The 18,931-nt window shown below is 40.9% G+C and overlaps 1 protein-coding gene across 1 annotated transcript in view; it reads left to right on the top strand.

The window, feature by feature from the left end:
* The window catches only part of IRS1 (insulin receptor substrate 1), a 301,946-nt gene that overhangs the window by 2,563 nt on the left and 280,452 nt on the right, over positions 1-18,931 (top strand). The gene's annotated exons all lie outside the window — the stretch shown is intronic.

Genomic DNA, 18,931 nt, shown 5'->3' on the forward strand with positions numbered 1-18,931 from the left:
TTTAAATACAAAATTAGTTTGTATACAGCTGTTTTACCTCTGCTACCATTCTAATTCTGAAAATAACATAATGCTTTGGAAATTGTGGAAGCAAGCCATTCAAAAAGATAGATATGGAAATACGTGATAAAACATTTTTTGTATGAATTTGGGGCTTAATTTCTTTGAGTCTTTGATGTGAAATTAACTTTGTATTTGTTGCACAGCCCACTTATGCTAACTTTTCCTTAGCTGGTCATGTACTTTATCCAAGTTCAGTTGTCACCGTCACTAACAGAACCTTCATAATAAGGCTGTAGATTCTTTTGCTTCCAGCTTGTAGCGTTAAAATGAATCATCCTGCAGGTTCTTGTTCATGTATTTTTCCAGAAGGAAAAGAAGAAATATCCGTTGAAAAGTAAAGTGGTCTGTTAGTCTGAACATGGGCTGGAAAAAATGGAGTAACATCAAAAATGTTTCATAATGCTTACAGCCAAAGGGGCTTTTGATCATCTAGTCACCTCCTGTTTAACCTGATAGTTCTATGCTGCATTGAGGAACCAGTTACACCAAAGCATTTTCATTCTCAAAGTCCTAACTTGTTGTATGTCACCTATGGAGAATGGAATAAACCAAAAGACAATACTAAGGAAATAAACGTGTAAAATATGCCGGGAGGACAGTACCAGATGCTCTCTCTACTCAATTAAAGAGCCTTTTAAAAAAAGGTATCAAAATCCAAGAGAATATAGCTCAAGGTCACTAGTGAAAACAAACTGTAACAGTAAGGTAGAAAACTGCTATCCCTTAAAACTGATTTAAAAACATGCAATGAGCGTTCAGTAACTGTTGAGTCATGGCCTGAACCACTGATTGAGCACTTGGGGAAAGGACTCAGACAACCCTGGGAGCACAGGTGAAGGCAGTTCAGCTGTGTGACCAGAAGGGGTGGAGCCTGGCTGCACCTCTCTTAGACCTCATTTAAGGGCTGACTGCCCCTGGTGAAGGGTCTCTTTTTGGAGGTCTCTTCTGGTGAGGTTTTCCTTTGCAAATATAGAATCTTCTGAGATGGGTAAGCAATCTTTTTCTTTTCCTTCTTAGTATCTGTCTGTTGTGCTACTCCTTCTGTTGTCTTACCTTTGTTGTAATACCTTTCTCATTGTATTAGCTGCCCACTTGCTGCAAATGGACAAGCAGACACTTCTCTTTGTTTTGCTTGACCAGGGGAATCTTAATAATCATTAGCGAAGTAATCATTAACAAAGCAGCCTGAACATTGTTGACTGTAATAATACTATATGCAGAAAGTATTCTGTTGAGTAGTTCTTTTTGCAGGTGCAATGTAACTTACATCTCATTGCTTATAGTTGCTGTAATTGCAAAATGAAGCTTCTGGTAGAGAGTCTTTATTAATACTGTAGCTATAAGAATTTGTGATTTTTTCTTATTTCTGTAAAGTATTCAAGTACTTTAGGGCTTTTTTCCTTTTTTTCAGAAAACATGGGTTCTGATCCTTTTTTATTTCTTATGAATTTTTTAACAGCTTTGTTGCAAGGCTGTATCAGTAATCTGGTGATGTTCTTGTGTGTTCTCCGGCCTGTACTGTGCAAGGACAACTGGAGCAGTGTTTCTGCAGGGCAAGGGAACATCATTTTTCAGTACTCTCAAGTTCCTGGCTCTGAAAGTTGAGCTAATCTGGAAGCAATACTGAAGGGCTTCATCTGGCACTCCCTGTAAAGAAGGATTTGTCTAAGATAGTGAAAGAATTTCTCCAGAAGTTACAATAAGCCTCTTCTTAGAAGTCTTTTCCTGTTCTGTGTTCTCATGGATATAGGTGGAGAACTTGTGTTTTTTGTGCTTTATCTCTTTGATCTAATGGCACTTCTACAGCATGTACCTTCTACAGTCATGCCCCCTGCAGAGAGGTTCAGGAAGCATTGGGAAGAAGAGCTGCTGCCTTTTGGTCTCCGAAAGGTGACCTGAAGTTTTACCTTGTGACTCAGTCTATCTTATTTCTGAATTTTGTGTAGTGAAAAAGAACCTGTATTTCCCTTGGAAGCTTTGAATTCCTTGAGCATTATATTCACAATTGAATTGGGAATTGCTTATTTGCTTGTTTTGGATTGCTTTTAACTTTCTAGAATTATCTTTAAGTCATGGGGAGTGCACCCATAAGCCTCAATTGCCCTTACCAGCCCCACCTGGGTCCCCACACCCACTGCCCAGGATCCCCATTTAAGATCAGTCCCATAGAGGCACTTCCTTTTCCTTTAGTTCAGTTTTTAAAGCACTCAGCAGGAACTATAAAGCTGCAGTACAAAGGAGAAAGGTATTTGAAATGAAGATCAAATGGGTTTTATGGCCATTTAAGGCTTTTTAATATAGGCAATATTGTAAGGATTATAATCAAATACTATAAAACTATTGAATATTGCCAAACCAGAGAGTTGCATTGTTCCTGTAGGTTGTAGCTATCAGATTGCAGTCAAGAGAATTTTCAGCCATGCCTGGCAAAAAAGAATTTTCTGGCAAATGTAATATATTTTATCTGACCAGTTGGAAGATAAGTAAAAGAACTTTCTGGCAGAGGAGGCCTTCAACTCTAAAACAGAAACAGCAGACTTCAAAGTTAAATACAAATTGAGGGATGTTTTTCTTGATTAACTTTGGAGCATCCTGGAAGTTGTGCCCAGCAGCAGAGTGGCAGTACTCTTTCTCATCTGTGTGCATAGGAAATAGGTGTTGTTTGAAGCTAACCTAAACACAAACAAGTTTCACCTCCTTTCTGTCATACTGCTGTTGTAGCCATCATGTTCTAAGTACAGAGACAAAAGTGTGTAGTGCTGCTTATTGGCAGACCCAGCAAATACAGGTAGAAGTTTTCTACACCTAGAGCAGCAGTAGGAGCTACTTCAGCATTGTACCTGTGCCTGCCTGTCATGGTGTGCAGTTGAGGCTGAGAAATGGTCTGCTGTGATGCAGTCACTGTACAAGCAGCCTCAATGCTCAGGCTGCTGTCCTCTGTAGCTTACTTTCTGCTTTATTAGAAGTTATTGCCTGTCACTCATCTGCTGATGTTTCTAGTCTTTAAACACAATCACAAGGCTTGTGGCCTGGCTGGAGCTGTCTTCAGGGGCTGGAGGTGGCAGAGCTCACATCATCCTGCTTAGAGCAGGCAATGCAGCTCTGAGTGCAAATAGGCAGTGCAGCCCAGAGCTGTGTTATTTACTTGTTCCACAGACAATCCTGAAAGCAGGAAAAGGCCATCTCTGGAACAAAGCAGAGGCTGCAGTGGAGAGCATGTCATTGGTATGGAATGGGCTCCAGCAAGGGAGTACAGGTAGTGCTTGGCCTTCTGTGTGGGTGCTGATGTGAACTTGTTCAGGTTTCTGGGGATCTTCCTGCTTTATAGGTAGAAGGGCAGGTTTTTCACGTGTTCCAGGGAGACAAACCCTCCTACTTCCTGGAGACTCTAAGGGTTTTCTTGGAGATTTCCCTTGGGAACCTCTTTCTCTCCAACCAAAATACATGTGGGCATTTGCAGCTTTCTATTTCAGCAGCTGTGTAATATGTATTTTTCTGCTACTTGTCACATTTACTTTGGTTCTTCATTGCTTTTTAATTTTTGTTTCTGTTTAGTGAACTTGAGAAAAATATTTCTAATTATTTGTTTTCTTTACTAGCTCTCAATCTGTAAAATAATGGTCTCTGGCAGCTTTTGGCATTGTGAAGTACCAAGATCAGTTGTGATGAGGTGACTCAGCATTCTGCACAACTGCTTGTGAATATTTCAGCCAGGCCTCTGCTTGATTAATGAGCATTGGCTTCTTCTTGAGATAATTCTTGCTGGAGTTTGCCCAAGGGCTACAGAGTGGGCACTCAAGGGAATTTAGTGGAAGGAATCTGTATTTGAAATGACTTCTTTTAGATCTGTTTACTTAATGATTGCTTGCTTGAAGGTGATGCCCATAATAAGGGGGAAAAGTCAGTCAAAAGTGTGTGTTTTTTTTTTTTAAAAAAAGGTACTTTTGTTAGAATTTTTCACTGTTCATGTGTTAAAGACAGTCCTCTCTGCAGGGAGATTCTTGGCAGATCCTCTTACCTGGGCTGTGTCCCTGAAGTAGGTTGGAGCACAAAGGATGTGAGTTTGCATGCACATGGTACCTTCCAGTGGAGGCACTTCTGATGCTGGGAGCTTGGCAGCAAGTGTTATTCCCCTTCCTGCTCCTGTCAGCATTGCTCTCCTCAGAGATGGCTGATGTACCCATGTTTATATCAGTCATCAGCCATATAGGAACATGGATTTAATTTCATTTTCTGAAGAAATGAATGTGTGGCTAATATGTAGGTAGAATTGCCTCTCATGTTAACTTTTGAATCGATGAACCCATTTGAGTTGCATCTGCCAGAACTGTGCATTGCTTATGGGCAGAACAACTGCTCCCTGCAGCTACCTGTGGCTCCCGCATGTAGTGGTCATGATACCCACTGCATCAGCAGCTTTGTGAGTAAGGACATGGCTTTACAGGCCTGTGCCACGTGGTGTTTCTCTTCCAGGTAGCTGGTCAGGAAGATGCTAGGGAGACTTGAGACTGTTAAGTTGGAAATAGGAAGCAGGGAGGGAGAGGAGTAGCCAAGTGGTGTTGAGAATGTGCTGGTGGAGCAAGTGTTCTGGTTTAAACTGGATATTTAGAGTAGGAAATTGGGGTAAATCTGTCTGCTACTCATAACTTCTACTGTTTTATAAGAAGTTGAACATGTGTTCTTATGCAGTGTTAGGTTGGGGGAAGTGAAATAGTAAAAAAAAAAAACCTTCCATGTGCATAATCTATGCTGTACTTGAGTGTATCTATTGGTGTGTGAAAGAAAAGTTTCTCTGAAGTAATCATAACTTCAGAATATATGAAAGAGTACACTGAAATGAAGAAAGTACCAGAAGACAAAACACAATGTCTGTTTTTAGAGTATCTGTCAATCTGTAGCCATAGTAAACAGGTAATCAGAACCTTCTTAATTTGTGCAAGTTGCTGCATTTAAGGGCTGAATTAACTAAAGCATATCCCTATGAAATAACCTTCATTACACAAATCAGTGTGCTGATGGATTACTGAATTTGCAGCCAAAATAGTACCCCACAATGGGTGTGAAGTTTCCTGATCATCTAATAAATTGATAACTTTGAAGCCTAGTTGTGACAATTTAAATGTCATCACTATTAAACAAGTTGCCAAAATGCAAACAACTATCCTAAGTCATTAAAATGTAATTATAAAGGACAGCTGGGTCTGCTATCAATCTGGGCTGTTGGGACTCATAATGGGGGAAAAAATATGAAAGTTCCACACAAAGCAAAATGAGATTGCTGTATATGCCAGTGAGAGCCTGCATGGGAAGCAAATGCAACGTACTTTTTGCAGACAGTTGCTGGTGCTATTAGAAGGCTTACAGATATGGACATTATGGATATGGATGTAGGAGAGAATGGCTGCATGACATCCAGCAAATGTCTGTACCTTCTCTATGCCTTACATGGAAAGTCCTTTTGCTTTGGGTAGTTTTTTCTAATGAGATGGATAGACTGGATAGCAAAGGTAATCTAGCAGAAGTGGCTATGAAGGACTATGTTCTCTCTTTTGTAGAGAGCCAGCACAGGTGTTAAGCCCTGTTTTGAGAACCAGGTGGGCTTTAAATTACAGTATGCCTATTTTGGTTGAAAAATATTAATAGAGAGAAAAAGAACTATCAGGCTTTGCAGGACTGTACTAGGTCTGTTTGACAGCTGCTTTTCTTTTTAACAGACAGAAAAAAAAAAGGAAATAAAAATGAGCAAGAATTGTTTGGAGGAATAAGTGAAGATGAAAGATGACTGCACAGAAAATAAGCTCTGAGAGTCAAGCTGGAGCATCATGGGTTTCCCTGGGAGGAGAGGGTGCTGGGGCAGGGACCTGGGCACCCTGGGGACTGTAAGGTGCTCAGCCTGAAGAACTGGGAAGCCCCACTTTCCCCTACTGGCTGCAGCTGTGCCAGCCCTCAGATGCCTGCCCTTTTCTGCCTCAGCTGTTTTTCATTATTTGTTGTTGGAGATTACTCCCCTTCACCTGCTGGGTGCACAACTATGATGGAGAAGATCAGTAATTTCACCTGCATGTGCCAGTAGTGTTCATAAAACAATTGCTCAGAACTAGAAGGTCTGAGCCTTCCTCCAGTGGGGTGTGGAAATAATGTCTTCCTTAGTGGGCCTAATTGAAACTGGAAAAGCAGTTATGAATGGCCTCCAAACAAAACCTCCAGATTCCAAGATGTAAAGCCTCACTGAAATGTCTGTCATGCAAACAGCAACTTCAGTCCCTGCTTAAGACTTGCAGCTCCTGCTGTAGATGGTAAGCTCTAAATTCATACTAGTTTCAGCTGCTTCCCAATAGGCTTTGTCTGTTATAGAGTGATGTGGTATCTAGTTGTTTGTAGATTATGATATGTACGCTGTAAGTGGAGGTAGAATTGTTATACTGCTTCATTGAACTAGGAACATCAAATGGGTTCACAGTCTCCTGGTACTGTTTATACATTTTATGGGGCTGCCAGCTTCCATAACTAAGCCCTGTTTTCCCTGTACGTGCAAGAAAGGTAGGAGTTGATAACTGGTAATCTAAAAGAAACACTTCATTTTGTGTATCTTAATGCGTAAGATACTTTTTGAGGCTTTTGTGAACTGAAATATAGACAAAATGCCTATCTATGAATGTCAATATATTACTTGGAATACTTTATTTTTTTCTGTAAATCAGCCTATGGTGTATTGTTCACATGAAATAGCAGTTGAGTATTCTGTAGTCTATTCCATGGTGTATTCTAACTGGTCAGTATTCCTGAAATACACAGCTATCAAATTCTCCATGCATCTTTTTCTAATACGGAGTAAATCCTAGTGATCCCTTCCTTTGTGTTTTTGGAAATGATATAGTGTGGTATATGAGTGTAATTACCCACCTTTTACTTTTCTGAATTGTAACTTTTTTGTTTGTTTTTGAGGAGAATCAGTTGGTATGGAGCTTAGAGAACCATTTAAGATTAGGAACTGTTTCTAATGAACAGATTTTCTGATGCAAATGGAAAGCCAAGTTGAGAGTTTTTTTTCCTTTTATATGCAGGCAGCTGTAGGTCACAACAGACTTGGTTTGTTTTTGGGCTGTCCTACTCAAGGGCATGAAGCTTCAGCCTATCAACAAAAAAAATGAGATGCTAACCTGCCAAATATAGGGAAATGAATAAATGGGAGAACAATAAAAGTCAGTAAAGGAGGAAATCTCATGCAGTGTGAATGATTTCCTACATAGCGTAAGCAAAATTTTCTGCTGTTTGTTTCACACTGCTATACTAAGGAAGAATGAATTTTAGTCACCAGTGCTGTTATGAAAAGCATGCAAATTCTACAGATCACACTGGCTAATGGATAAATTGGTTATTTTGAAAAAGGAGAAGAAAGCTTTCCTGTGATTTCCATCCAAGTCCTCCCTATGTGAGATGACAACTCACTGCTGTTTTAGGAAATTGCTAGTTTTCTGTGAACACTGAGAAGGTCTTGAAATTAACTTAGTAAAGGTGAAGCTATGTGATACTTCTTGCTGCATTGTGAGAATCAGCAGAATGACATTGTAAAATATCCATAGTGATAGTCAAAGTCTGCAGGGAGTAAGGTCAAAGAAAGGTTAGCAGCTGACATCAAATCAGAAGCCAGGTGTGCTGACCCTTAATCATAGGCTTTGTGGACTGCAATTCAGCATAACATTATTGAATTCACCTTTAGATTAAGCTGGCCTGCTCTGACATACACAAACCCATATGCAAGTTAATGGCTGTGGCATCCACTTAATTATGCAAGCTTTGATAACAGATCAGTGAGGTGACCTCTGCAACCACTATTTTCAAGGTCCTTAACTATTTGCATTTTCAACAAACAATGTGGCATTCCCTATTTAGGTCACGTTAGACCATTAGTTCTGTGTATACAAATTACAACCTGGGAATAGTAATCTGCACAGAAGATTTTTTTGTGATTACATTAGAGTTGTTGAAATCAGCACTTGCATGCTGAAAGTCATCTGTTCAGGTACTGATAGCAGATCTTTGGCTTTGTGAAGGAAACGCTCTTAAAGACAGTCCCTAATAGTCAGTGAACTATAATTAAGCACATATGCAAACCCTAGCTTCCTTGTTGCTTGTATGGTTCTGCAGTCTTTGATCATGAGATTGCTCTGTAGAGGCTATTTGCCTTAATGCTGACAAGGAAGAGGGTTCACATGGTATGAATGAAATTTCTTCTAGTTTAACAAACATTTTTGGATTATTGTAAACTTAACAATGACATATTGATGTGGTGTTATCTTTATTCCATGGATGTGCTTTCCACTTGCTCACTTATGCAGTGCTTACTCAACAAACTGTGTGGTAATCAGTAGTATTAAGGTCACCAGCAACAGAGCTGCCTGTTATACTATGCACTAAAGGCACTTAGTGAATACTGCACCAATACAAAATCAAACTTTTTGCTGATTCCACTGAAATTACTCCCCTTCAATGCAGCTACAGGATGGGATTCAGCCAGGGGCTGGTCAGGAGTTCTATGCCCTCTGCAGTATTTACTGTATGTAGCTTGACTTGGTACTCAGTAAGGAAAATGTGCTAAAGGGTTGGCATATTTCTGAGATTGTAAAACGTGCTCTCTTCTCAGTGAGGTTACTTCAGTAGGAATTGTGTATTCCTAAGTGAAAGACCTTGACAGGGTCCTTAATGACCTGGAAATCTGCATAAAATGTTATAAACAAAGCATAGTGCCCCAAAACTCAGTGCTCTATTCTCTCCCCAAGGCAAGGTGTTTTGGGTGGATGGGCTGTATCTCTGGGCCAGTGCTTTTCTATGTCTGATTTTTTTTTTTTTTTTAGGGTATTTCCCATGTTCATCAACTCCTATTTTACTCTCTTGCATTCTGTTCTTTGTTCTAAATAACTGTTGCTGTGGGAAGTACATGTGAAGTCTTAGCTGTATAAAGCTGCTTCCATAGAGTCAACTGTAGTCCTCCACTACTCTTCTAGAGAAATGTGCTTCTAACAGAGAACTTCACAAGTCTTAAGGCTTCAGTCTTTACGTTTTTCATGTATGCATATTGTCTTTCGGATGCCTGATGTGCGTTAGTCAGAGCTATGAATGAAGTGCAGGACTCCCAAAGTGTGGAGCAGACATCCCTGCTGTTTGCTGTGTTGTTGGCACGAGTTGAGTTGTGTAGATCTCCAATAGGCTGGCAGAATTAGACATTACAATCCAGTTCATCAGCTGCACCCATCAGAGAGTGTGTCTATAGAGCAAATTCTGAACTGCTGATACCAGTAGCAGTCACCAGGTTTGGCTGGAAGAAAGCATGATTAATATCTTGTATTTTTAGAGGTCTCAGTAAGGTAGTGCAAATAATTCCTACCAAAGCCAGTCTGTGGCTGATCAGTGAAGCTGTGTTTTGCTGTAGCACATATACACAGGAGCCTGGTGCCCAGAAGGCTAAAAGCTGTTTAGCAAGTTGGACCTATGTTTTTACACCAAGTTTGCTATAGCACTGAAGTAACAAAAGAAGCTACTGTAGATCCCATTTAATTAAAGTCAAAAGACACTTGAAGTTAGTTAAGTATGAAATTGTTTCATAATGAGAATGAATTCCTTTGGGATATTGATTTATTTTTTTTTTTAATTTTTCCACCAAATGGGCAGGTTTGGACTGAAGGTTATGAACAAAAGCTGGATGCTTCTGCTGGAATTCTATGTATAGGAATAATTACTGAAGGCAACATTTCAACTTATCTTTTAGTTTCCAGACTTGACAACCATTTGAGATGATTAGGGTGAAACAGACCTCTCAATTAACTTTTTTTCAGGTTGTTCTGCAGACTCAGGAAGACATTATTTATACTCTGCTCATGTATTTCAGTAGATCTTTGTCATTGTGTGGCCAGAAACATCTGTTTGAAACAACAGAAGCTGAGATTGAATTAATTCTATCCTATAGAATAGTGATTAATGGCAACAAACTCTATGGCTATAGAATTGTGCAACAACTGGAGCCTTGCAGATAGCATGGATAAATTGAGGGTTTCATTGTATTGAGATGTCAGTCTCAAATCTATAATCGCTGCTAAATAATTCTTAAAGGATTAAAAAGCCCAAGAGGTATCCTGTCCTTGTGTAAATTCCCAATTCCTTTGCTATCTCCTGCGTGCTATTTTTAGAAGTGGTGGAATAAAGAGACAAATCAGCCAGGCAACTATATTCACTCATAGTCTAATCCTGTGAAAGAGGGAACAAGCAAGGCAGCTGCGTACATCAGAAAATCCTTAGTAGCATGTTCTGGTCTTTATTTTGGGTAAAAATATTCAAACTGGAAAATTATGATCCTTAAAGACTTCAGTATGAGAAAGCAGGAAAAGGATCGATGCATGGAGAAGGGGCTCCTGCAGGCAGCCTCTATGAATGCTGTCAGTAACTACCAGGAAATGACAGGGTGCAAAAGGTACTGAATTAAGTAAAATATTTTACTTCACATTATTTGCACTAGCTTTGTGTGTATAAGAGAAGGCAATATATACAGAAGTTATGTGAAAAGCTAGAGGAATACAAATGCTGCAAAATTATAGGGATACTGGGTGAGAAAACAAGTAAAACTGCTCTAGAGATACCTTGAGGTAAGGGACCTCCAATAGAGCAGTAAAGGTAAAATTCCTTCAGGGTGTGACCTCGGGTCTGTCTTCTGCAACTCAATCCTTGTTTTAGAGCTTTGCCTCTGGCTTTCTTCTGATACAAGATGCAAAGTCAAGAGTGTGTTCATGGTGCTCCAGTGTATCTCCTCGTAGTGCTGTAGTCTCACCAAGGGAAGGCCTGGAAATCAGTCAAATGCAGACAACCTATTTCATGGGTCCCCAGCTGTTTCCATAATTGGCTTGTTTTCCCAGATTTCACAATTGTGTTCTGCTGGTACCTTTAGTCTGTCCAGCTCCATCAATGGCAGAGTTTTGTTGCCTACCTACACCCAGAGACAAAGAATGCAAGAACTGCCTACTTTGAGACCCTCCTCTCCTTAGCTGGTTGCGTGTCTTGGGTGACAAACAGTGGCTTGCTGTCCTTTCTGTGCGAATGCAAACTTGTTAATCTGATTAAAGAAACTTTGAGAAGAGGGTGCTGTGAGATTGGCTATGTTTGGATGGTATGGAAAGGCATCATGAACTCTGTCTGCTGGCCATTAACAATTTTCAGTAGTGCTCTGTAGGGGAAAAAAAATCTAGTGCATGTGATAGCATAATAGGAGGGGAGGATGTATTTATGTAAATGAACTCAAACATTCCCAAGAATTAATAAATTAAGTGGTTGGAAAAGCTAGCAGAGGATAATAGGCATGGAGACCTTCTGCTTGTCAGCAGAGATGGTTAATTGGTTGGACTTACTGTAGCACTGTGCATGCCAAAGAGAAGCAAAATCCTTTTGAGTGCTAGAAAATCACCTAATAGCAATAACTGCAGAGCAATATGTTGTACTCATGTATTTGTTATATGTATTAAATGCTGTTATTAATCCTTGTGTGTGGGGCTTTGTGAATGCATAGTGAAATAAATTACAAAAGTCCAGTTTACACAATAGCGTTTTGCAGGCCCTCTGTAACAAACAAACAAAAAAGTATCAGAATTCAACCTGAATTTCTTAGAAGATCTGTATTTTGGTTTCCAAATTAAAAAAAAAAAAGTAGGGCTTGCTAGCTCACTTATTAGATTTAAATTTCTAGGGGTAATTAGTGGAAGAGATGGAAATCCTGCTCTGTATTTATAAGCTATGTCAAGCTGAATACAGTATTAAGGCAACAAATAGCTTTCTCTAATTTAGTTAAATGCACAGAGGAGACCAGTATGTATTTAATACCATTTGATTTAGATAACCTTGCTTATTTTTTGATAAATCTGATGTTGGCAATGATAGCACTCTATTAGAACTTTTATGCTTATAATTTTGGGATTTAAGCTGCAGGTCCTAGGTTGATTACAGACTGTAGCTAAAAAACAGGAAAGAATGCAAGAACCTGAGAACTCCCATATAGGAATAGTATAACCTGTCAATTCTGATTCTCAGAGAGGCTGTGTAAACTGCACATGACATAGTCCAGGTTTTCTAAAACAGTTGTCAGAATTGGGGGAAAAAATTAAACTCAGGTGAATGATTTGTGATGTTTGTTTTTCAGTTGATTGTATCTCATCCTTCTCCCAGGACACTTTCTTTAATTCAGCTAATACATCTTTTCCAGATAAACATTTGTACATAAATTACTATTTCCTTTTCTTTCTCTATATGCTACATTTTTCCTTTCTGCTGGAATATTTTCAGTGTAAACAAATTGAGTTTACTTTGGTCTTGGAGTGACTGGTGTCTTGGATCTTCTCAGTTTACTAATGAAACACTTTGAACTGATATACAAGCCTGTTTTTTATGTAAAATGGGCTTAATAATTGTTTTATAGCTAGATCAAGACTTGAATGACAGCCTGCTCCGTATTTTTCTTTCTGGCAATCAGGAAGAAGAATGTATTTCCCTGTTGTTAAGCTCCCAGGAATCTCAAAAGGCACTTTTTGCAAAACATGAGTGGTGGTGAGGAAGAAAAAATTTGTTTGAGTTTCTTCATGCAAACAGAACTCAAAACTGTCAACTGGATTTTGTCTACAAGTCTTAAATTTCATTTTGTCTGGGATTAGTCAATTTTGAGTTCTGGAACTAGTAAGAACGTTATTTTAACATGAAAATGGAGGTTAAGTTCTTCTAGTGCTTTCCTTTGCATGACAATGTGTGTACATGCAGGTATACTTGCTCATTTTTGGACATACATGAAGATAAGTATTTTTTCAGTGCTTGATACAGCCCTCTGTTCTCACTCCAACCAGTCCAAAATAAAGCACAATAACCACTGTGCTTATGTGTGGTTATGCTGTAGTTTTATATTTGAAGTTTAAAAAAGCTTGAAAAACTGCAGCTAATGCACTTCAATCAGCTGCAGGTGCACCTTTGCACCTCTGGATGATGACTCTAGCTAAGCATTTCCCATGCAACTTCTTGCTCACTGACATAAGGCTATGGGGGTAATGGTTAGAAAGGTGGTGCAGAAATCAGGTAGGAGGAGGTAACAGACGAGGACTGATAACTGCATCTAGTTGAGATGACTCCATGGAAAGTTTGGTTCAGTCTAGAGAGACCACTTGCTGTGGAAGGCAGCATGATTATAATTTTCACGTGCACAAAGGCTTTTTGCATGAGAGGTGTAATGTAGAACAGTGTATTTTTAGTGAAGTTACTATATTAGTGCCACTTGCACTATACAGGAGCTTGTGGATATTTCCTGGGCCTTATCCCAGAAACTGTTCAGGTAGTATGGTTTAGGAAAGGTATAGGATTCTCAGTAAGTCATTCACTTTGTACTTGGAGTCATTCCCTGTCCAGTAGATCTTTTAAGAAGTCCTTACTATAGTATCTTAAAGGAGTATTTGGCAGGTTCATAGATGTCCCTGTTTAAATAATATGGAATGAATATCACTGTTTATAAATGTGTGTTTCCTAAAATGTAGAGAACAATAAAGTGCAGTGTTTAAAAATGGATGAGGATATCCTCACATCTACTGCTTCATCACCTGCTGTGCTCTCACTCTAGAGGCTACTGAGCCTGGACTTGACACAGCCTCTTATGTTATGCCATGTTACATCCTGAAGATTGCTGAAATGCATCCTGCTGAGTTTGTGCTTTGTAAGCTCAACATTTCTTCTCTGGTGTAACCTTCTGAAAGTTGGGCTCCACCGACCATCTTTCATAACATAAAATCAGTAAGAAATACATGCAAAACAAATGATGTTTTGTCCAACGAAAGCTCCTATATCATGTGTGATCTGAAAAGATATAGCATTTAGTCTAGTACTGTAATTAATTTCAAAATTGCACTCACTGATGGGATGGGCTTATTTTGACTTGGAAGTAGAGGCTAGATTGTGCTTCCCAACTAGGAGAAAATCCTGAAGCACTGGGATAATAAGAATTCTAGAATTACAATACACTTAGATTAGTAATCCCTATTGTGTGTATCATGCATATGAATTTTCATTAAATTGTCTGTTGTTCTTGCAGTATTTTTGTCTTACTATAGGTTAGGTTGTGGGTTCAAACATGGAAGACACAGAGTTCAGATCAGCCAGAACACTTGCAAAGTTTATTGTAGAAGCATAAGCATGTGCTGAATAATACCAGGGCTGATGTAGGCTTGGTGTTACTGACAGTGGCCAACAGCTCTGTAGATGCATGTGCAAGTACTGCCCGTAAGCAACAATGCTTAACTAAAAAAGCCTCACAGCTTCTGCAGATCTGTACCTGGTGCAGTTTTGCAGCCGGTTGTGTACCTTTGTATTGCGTTGACAGACTTTTCTCCAGGTCCCAATCTGCTGATATATATATATTTTTTTTTCCCAAGTCATGGCATCCTTTGGTGGTGATTTCCTGAGTTCATTGACCTTATCTGGAAAAGTAGCTTCATATTTGTTTTGAGGCTTATTGTTTTGTGTCTTTCATCTTGTGTCTTGAAACAATCAATCTTTCACCTTCTCCTTGCCAGGAATGATATTTGCAGATATGTCACATCACTTCCAAAGCGTTCTTTTTCCAGCCTGAAAAATCTTAGACTGTTAAGTTAGCTTGACCTGCCTTTTATCACATATTCTCATCTCTTCCAATTCTTTAATGGTGTTCTCAAAACTAGAAAGTAGAATTTCCCATAGTAGGCTAAGGCAAAGTGTACAATAGATTTATTCATTTACAACATTTTGTCTTTTACCTGTTAATTTCTAATATATTTGTTCTTGGTGGTTTTTTGACCTCTATAAGAGTGCTGAACTGTTTTCATAGGGATACCTCAAAATTCTAAGATCAGCTACACTTGAACAAGTAGTTAGCTCAATTTGTCACTGAATACACTAGGTCAGAGTTGCTTTTTCCTCTCTGTTTACATTTTATAAAAAAGTGAGCAGAGCACAGTGTAATGCTTTGAACCCACAGTAATTCTTTGAAAGACCAGGAACTTAGGAAGTATTTTCCCTTTAAAATCATTATGCTGCAATTAAGTTTTCCTATTGCATGAGTGAAAACTTAAGGAAGCCTTAATCATAAGCAGAGCAACTCCAGGTCTGGCAGTGGCACAGGCTGCCCAGGGAGGTGGTAGAATCACTGTCCCTGGAGGTGTTCAAGGTACATGTGCTAAGGAACATGGTTTAGTGGGCAGTGTTGAGGGTAGGTGGATGGTTAGACTAGACAATCTTAGAGGTCTTTCCCAAGCTAACAGCTTCTATGATTCTGTGCCATCTTCAAGCAACCATGGGCAAAACTGCCTCTTAGGCTTTGTTTTTCACACCCTCTATGGACTTTGCTACAGGGGCTTTAAAAAAAAAAAAAAAAGGTGGACTTATGCAAAAGCCACCTGAGACAATTGCCTTAATACCAGAACAGACAAAAATTATTATAAATTGGATAAAAGATTCTGTAACTCTTGAAATTCATGCAATTGCTCCAGGCAATTTTGTCTGTGGAGACAGAAGAAGAATTAAAGCAAAAAAGAAGTCTGTGAAGCACTGACACTTTTCAGAAGATATTACAAGATGGAAATCTAAAGATAATAGATGCAGAGCTGAAGGTTAATCAGTGTAGTTTGGGAATTATCCAAAAGTATCATTTAGCTTCCTGTTAGTTTAGTGATGCTTCTCTGGGATAGCCAGATTCCCAAATGGAAGGCATAGGAATGATGTTTCATCTTTCTTTGCTTCTTTAAACAGAGCCATACTTAAGGAGGTAGAAAAATAATAAGGTATATATTAACACTATTTTTAAGATAAGAGCTGGTTAATTGACTATTACAAATTAAATATTTCATGTAATTAGTGCATACTCTGTATGTTGATACCAGTAAAACTGTTTTATGTGTGTACTGGCCAATCTGCAGAAAATACACTGCAGAAACAATTCTAATAAGCAACAGATGAAAAAGATGACTAAAATGTTTGTTTTTTTTTTTTTTGTTCTCATTACTGTGACACAGTTAAATACAAGTACTATCAGATAAGCTTACTACTTGTAATGTAATACATTTGAGAGCTGTCATTAGCTATTCCATCAGTGTGCTCAGTTTGCCATAGAGATGACAGTAGAAGTTGGGGATGTAAGTTCTGTTCTGTGTTTCTGTCATACTCATGATATTACTACCACTCCTTTAATAGAAATCAAGCAGCTTGTTTACTCAAGTAATGATTTAACTAGCTTACAGTCGACTATGCTATTTTTGAAAGAGTTATGCAAGTTTCATCCTGAGTGTTGAATGTAGAGGAAAGTAAATACTACGAATGAGCTTAAGCAAATAAAACATGCAATGAAGTCAGCCTTGGAACAAGGGCCAGATCCAAACTGTCAATGTGCAGACATACCTGGTAGGAGGGATACAGGGCTGGGCACTTCTCAGTGATGCCCACTGGCAACAGGCACAGACTGAAATACTGAAAACTGTGTTCAAACATAAGTCTTCCTTACAGTGAGGGAGGTCCACCATTAGAGTAGTTTGCCTAGTGAGGGATCTTTATGCCTGGGGATCTTCATAGCCCACGTGGACAAGAGCCTGAGTGGCCTGCTGCGCTTCACCCTCTCTTGATTTACTGCCAGAATATTCTATCATGTGAACCCCTCTGATATTAATTGTGCAGCCTGAATTCTCACAGGTTCACTGTCAAAGCAGGGGGATATTTATATGTAAAAAGCAAGGATACATTCTTCTCCTTCGTCTGCTGGTGTGTGCTTACCTTACTGAGAAGTGTGGTGTTTCAGACCTTCGGAGCTCAGAGGAGGAAAAAAAAAAAAAAAAAAAAAAAAAAACCAAAAAAACCCCAACCCAGTCATTCTGAGATGTAGTCTGGTGTGATGTAATCTATCTCCGAAAAACAAAAGTGCTTGAAAATATGCTGGAAGTGTTGGTTATTGTCTGTTCTACTAGACAAAATATGTGAATTGGAACATAAAGTTTGAAAACTCTTCTGGGACGCACAGTGGATCCCGCTGAAAAACAGCCAAGAACAACCAAAAGTTAATGTGTCTGTTGGGTCAGTCATGTTGCTATTGAAGAGAAAGGAGGTAAACAGAGCACATGCTGTGGACAGGACTGCCTTCTGCTTTCATCCTGAGCTCTGCGTCCTTGTGCAACACTACACGTCAGGTGGATTTTGTCCTCTGTCAGGAGATCGTTCCATTTGTATGATCTAGTGCTTGCTAAATGCATCAGAATCCTTTAGAAGACAAAGAATGGGGCATAGCAAATGGAATTTATTACTTAATAGCCTTGTCTATTATGTGCAAAATATCTAATTAAAACTGCATGTTATTCCATGCACGAGCATGCACTCCCATGCCTCTGGAGGACAGGGAAAGGAGGTTTAGGAGCTCTCCTCTTGCCCTAGGAACCACAGCCTTTGCACTGCAACATGGCTGCAGTAGTAGCCACAGTTCTGCCCATTGGCTTTAGTCAGTCCCACTGTGCCATGAATGGGGAACTAACTTCCCATCATCCTGTTCCAAGATGTAGTGACTGTCTCAAGGTACAAGGAATGGAATTATTTTCAATACAAACATTTGTTTCTGTCATGGCAAACTACTGTGTATAGGAAAGCATGAGATCACATCAGTGGTATGGCATGGATTACTGTCTGCTCACACCTTTGGTCTCAGCAGGTGGATTCTGCTCTTGCATTACGAAGCATCATTGTGTGGATGCCTTTAAATGATGCTGTGGTTTGGGTCAGCTGTAAGATGGCTAGCGGCACGGCCTGCATCCCCTCAGATCTCTACATGAGTGCAAATGTGTCGGGCAAGCCTTTCTATTCCGAGCTGCCGAGTGGCAATCTCAGACAGCCGTACAGCCACGAGATCCTTCGCAGCAAAGCTGGTAACGGCAGTAGAAGTCTGTGTTCTGGAGAAATAGCATGGAGGAGACCCTGCCCTGAGCTCTGCGAGAGCGACGGAGCGGGGGCTGCCCTGCAGGTGGCAGCATTGAGCAGCGCATCTCCCGGAGCTGGCTTGCAGCACTTGTTTCCTACTCGGCGACGGGAGGTACGCATGCAGCACGTTTCAGCCCTCTAAGCTGCAGAGTACGTTGGCTATTCGGTTCCATTTAGCGCAGAACGATGCGGGAGAATAGACAGCTGCTCGGGGAAAAGAAATTAAAAGAGATTCCCTCAGCTAGGAACACACACCCGATGTTTCTGCCCCATGGGGCTCCGTGCCTCGACGGGGCCGAACCTCCCCGGCGCTATTCGCGGCACGGCGGAGGAGGAGCAGCCGCGCTCGAGCCACGTAAGAGCCGGAAACGCTCCCGAGGCGCAGCGGCGCTCGGGCCGGCTCGGCGCTCGGACCTGCCCTGCCCTGCTGCGAGGCGAAGGAGGGCGGATCCCCGCCTCGCGCCGCAAGCCCGCCACACTGCAGAGGCCGCCGCTGGCGCTTATAAATAACACGCCGCCGAATGGCATCTACGCCTCCTTGCTACGCGCCTCGGCGCGGCCCCACCTCCCCGCCGCCGCCGTGACTGACGGGCGGACGCACCAATGAGGGCGCGGCCTTCGGCGGGCGGTGCGGCTCGGGGCCGGGCTCGGCGGTGGCGGCCCCCGCGGCCGCGCTGACTGAGGGCGGGGAGCGGCGGGGCGGGCCGCGGGGCCGCGGCGCTGGGCTGGCCGGGAGCCTGGCGGCGGCGGCGGCTCGGGGATGGTCCACGCGCTGGCGCCGTCACGTGTTGTTCTGCTCGCAGCGAGCCTGAGCCGCGGCGGCGGGCGGAGGGGCCGGAGAGCGAAGCGCGGCCTCCGGCACCCGTTTCGGTGC

Source organism: Lagopus leucura, unplaced genomic scaffold, assembly GCF_019238085.1.
Source record: "Lagopus leucura isolate 7727_CA_CO unplaced genomic scaffold, USGS_WTPT01 Super-Scaffold_100021, whole genome shotgun sequence".
Classification (NCBI taxonomy): Eukaryota; Metazoa; Chordata; class Aves; order Galliformes; family Phasianidae; genus Lagopus; species Lagopus leucura.